We start from the raw sequence: 4,388 nt of genomic DNA, 5'->3' as shown, positions 1-4,388 counted from the left end.
GAATAAAAAACATCTCTTACCGTTGAATAAAACATTTTTTTTTTGCTTTATAGAAGCTGCAAATGCAATTTTGTTGTTGTTTGGAAAGAAGTGTAAAATAATACGAGAAATCTAGAGACTACCAATTCACTGTTCAACGCAGAATCTAAACAATGAGGTTGATGCTAAATTTAGCATTTGCATTAAATGTAGATGTTAAAACTATTTTGTACTCGCGCATGTCAACAGGTAATATTTCATAAGCATGCAAAATCCGAGGAAGATCCAATGCTGAAAACCTACCTGTTCTTTTCCTTCCTTATCATTCATGCATAGGTATGTGCATTCCTGTAGAAAATGCTATTATATTTTAACTACATGGCTTTGTATTTTATGCAGATGATTATTTTTCAAGCAAAGACATTTTATAATATAATTTTCATTTTTATTGCTGCACAGTCCTCACAGGCGAAACAGAGAGATACTGTTAAGTGATGACCCTAGCATAAATCAATTGTAAGTACATTTATGATTTTCACACCTGCTACACAAATTGACCAAAAAACTAGTTCAGCTGTATATGATTTAGTAGGGGTTGTACAGATAAGTGCTCCTCCCACGTCTAAGAGATAGGTCAATCTATCTGACAAGTTCTAAACACTTACAATCAATATTTGCAAGAATCATTGCTATCAGAGGCCTTAAACAGCAGGGAACGTCAAAATATTGATAAGGGGATAAGAGAAAGCTCTGACAAATACAGTGTTGAACAATTATAGATTATTAGCATCAGTGGATTCAGCTATTTATTTAACACTAGACCTTATACACTGGGAGCATTTGTTTTTTCGTTTCAGAGCAGAAACAATCTATTGGCTAGTGTGCTTTAAATGTGTCCCCGATTCGGAAGGGAATGCAGTATCATCATGTCGATGTGATAACAAATCTCAACAGTCACTTATGCACTTTACCTTTTTTTGCTGTTTGTACAATTTTTCACGTAAGCACTTTCGAAGCCCATGTTAAAAAATGTCATTGCATCGTTCTGCTTTATGTGCCAGAAAAACAATGAATGGGTGATTATGATAACTTTTTCTCCTATCGTCCCGCGGCCATGACAGCTAATAGAGGATGACCATGATATGAGACATGCATTGTTTTAATTAACCCCTTCCGTGCTCGCGTAAGCCAACGGCCGACGCAAGCACTCCCTCCCTGGTGCTCGCAACGACAGTTGGCCGACGCAGCCCCGCCCACCCTTTAAAGCGCCTGCACCACTGCGGAATGTCCGCCGCGGTAAACGGGTTAAGTGTGGTTGTATCCCATGTTTAAAGACTTTTTTCAAGATGTACTGTAATTCTTTATCTTTTTAGTGCATATCCTGCTTTTCGTGTATCTTATGTGTTTCTGATTTGTCTTGGTTATTGGTTTGATTTGATATTGGCACAGTCTCAGGTTAGAGATCTTACTCACAAGTGAAACAACAAGCATTTGCAATGCAATAGGTCTCGCATTTATGCAACTTTAAGCTATTGGCATTGTAAATGTCTCAATTACTTACCAGTAATTGCATTACTCCGAGTACTACTCCCTCGCTTCCATTACTTACGTAGTCGAGGCAACCCTGCCTCACCAGACACCCATACCATGTGATTTTATCACACGGGGCTACAAGTAGCCCCCACCCCCCTCAAACCTCCTGTAATACCACAGAGACCGAAACCATACCAATTGGTTGGCCCGGAATGCCAGGGAGGGAGGGAGGGATGTAAGTAATAGAAGCGAGGGAGTGGTACTCAGAGTAATGCAATTACCGGTAAGTAATTGAGACATTACCTCATCATCCCTCCCTCGCTTTAATTCCTTACGTAGTCGAGAAGTACAAATCCAAACAGGACAACCAAATAAGGTATGCAAAAAACAGGTTTATTAAAAAACACAGACAGCAGGGAAAAACTACTATTCAGGAATCATAGCAGAAAGAACCCTGTACCCTAAAACATCAGCACAGTCAACCTCCTAGCCAATCCGGTAATGAGAGGCAAAGGTCAACGGCGAAGCCCAGGTGGCAGCCCGACAAATCTCCGAAATGGAAGCCCCTTGGACTTCAGCACAGGATGCCGTCATGGACCGAGTGGAAAGACCCTGAACTCCCAAAGGAGAAAGGCGCCCCGCCGCCTCGTACGCCAAAGAAATCAGAGGCCGAACCCAACGACTCAAGGAAGGAGTAGAAGGACGCAAACCCCGATTCACAGGCCCAAAATTAAGAAAAAGTGAGTCAGACAAACGGAAAGGAGCAACCCATTCCAAGTAGACCAGGAGAGCCCACCGAACATCCAAAGAGTGCAGCCGCACCTCAGACACCGACACAGGAGAATCAAAAAAGGAAGGAAGAATCAACTCCTGATCCCGGTGGAACTGAGAATCCACCTTAGGACGAAAGGAAAGGAGAGGCCTCAAAACAATCCTGTCCTCAAAAATCCTACAAAAAGGATGCTTGGAAGAGAGGGCGCCCAGCTCACCCAGGCGGCGAGCAGAGGAAATGGCCACCAAAAAGAAGGTCTTGAAGGACAAATGAAGCAGATCCACAGAAGGCAAGGGCTCAAAGGGAGGGGACATTAGAGCGTCCAGGACCAGAGAAAGATCCCAGGTGGGAAAATGCAGCAGAGGGGCAGGAAGAACATTACCTAAACCCTTAAAAAGGCGACTAATCAACCTATCAGGATCTGAGAAATTACCCCAAGAACCCCGAAACGCCCTAATCACAGCCCACTGCAAACGAAGGGAAGAAACCTTCAAGCCCAAAGCAGAACCCTCCTGGAGAAACAGCATCACCTCAAACAAGGAAGAGGAAGAAGGGTCCAAACCCCGGCCACGTCACCACCGACTGAAAGAACGCCAGTGCCGCAGGTAAGACTTGTTGGTAGACGGGCGCCTAGCCGTCTGCAGAGTAGAGGTCAAGCCAGCCGGCACAACCTTACTCAGCAAACCTAAGCGTTCAACCTCCAAGCTGCCAAGCGCATCCAGACCAGAACATCCCTCTGCAACACCGGGAACACCAAAGGGGATGGAGACAGAGGCAGCAACCATTCCACCTCCGACCTCATCTCCACCAGGAGAGGAAACTAGGAGGTACGAGGCCAAGCCGGAGCCACCAGAATCACCGGAGCCCCCAAGGAACGGACCCGAAGAAGGAAGCGGAGAAGAAGAGGGAAGGGAGGAAAGGCATATAGAAGCCCGCGAGGCCGAACTCTCCCGACTGCGGGACACAAACCGGGCCAGCTTGGCATTGCCCCGACAAGCAAAGAGGTCCACCACCGGAACACCCCAACGCACCGTCAGATCCACAAACTACTCCTGACAGAGGCAGAAATCCACAGAGGACAGGATGGCCCTGCTGAGAGCATCCGCTAGGGAATTGGACACCCCCCGAATGTGAACAGCAGAGAGAGCCACAAGATGAGCCTCCACCCAACCGAACAACTGAGATGCCGCCAGAGACAAGGACCGGGTCCCCCCCTGTCTGTTCACGTAAGCCATGGCAGTGACGTTGTCCGTCCAAACTAGAACAACTGAACCCTGCAGAAACCGGGAGAAGGCCAACAGAGCCAGACGGACTGCCTCCAACTCCCTCCAATTCGAAGACCTCCTGCCCTGAGAGGGGGACCAGAAGTCCCTGGTCCAATGAACCCCCAGCCAGGCCCCCCACCCTGAGAGGCTGGCATCCGTGGTGACCACCACGGGGTCTGGAGGACAGAGAGAGACCCCCTTCAGCAGATGATCCCGAACCAACCACCAACCCAGAGCCGACCTGATCAGAGGGTACACCGGAATCGGAGAAGAGAGGGAAAGGCAATGGGGAGACCAATGCACCAGAACATGAGCCATCAGTGTGTTCAAATGAAACCGGGCCCATGGAACCAGAAAGCCCCTGGCCGCCATGTCCCCATGCACCTGGAGCCAACGACCCGCCACCTGAACTGGACCGGACAGAAGAGACAGGAGGTATGACTGAATTTTGACCACCCGAGCATCGGGCAGAGTGACCACCCCTAAATCTATCCGAAACCGAGCCCCAATGAAGAGACGATCTTGGGACGGAACAAGGAAGGATTTCCCCACATTGATAAGAAAGCTGTGTCCCCTGAAAACGGCTAGGACCACCTCCGTGTGACTGCAAGCCAACCGAAATGAGGTAGCATGGACCAAGCAATCGTCCAGGTAAGGATGGAGAAATATCCCCCGGGCGTGGACCAAAGCGACCAAAGGAGCCAGAAGCTTGGTGAAGACCCGCGGAGCGGACTGCAGCCCAATTGGCAAAACCGCAAACTGGAAGTGAGAGTCGCCGATCGCAAAACGCAAAAACCTCTGATACCCCCGAGCGACCGGAACATGAAGATATGCATCCT

Source organism: Lissotriton helveticus, chromosome 5_1 (genome assembly GCF_964261635.1).
Source record: "Lissotriton helveticus chromosome 5_1, aLisHel1.1, whole genome shotgun sequence".
NCBI lineage: Eukaryota > Metazoa > Chordata > Amphibia > Caudata > Salamandridae > Lissotriton > Lissotriton helveticus.
Note: the sequence above shows the minus strand (reverse complement) of the source record.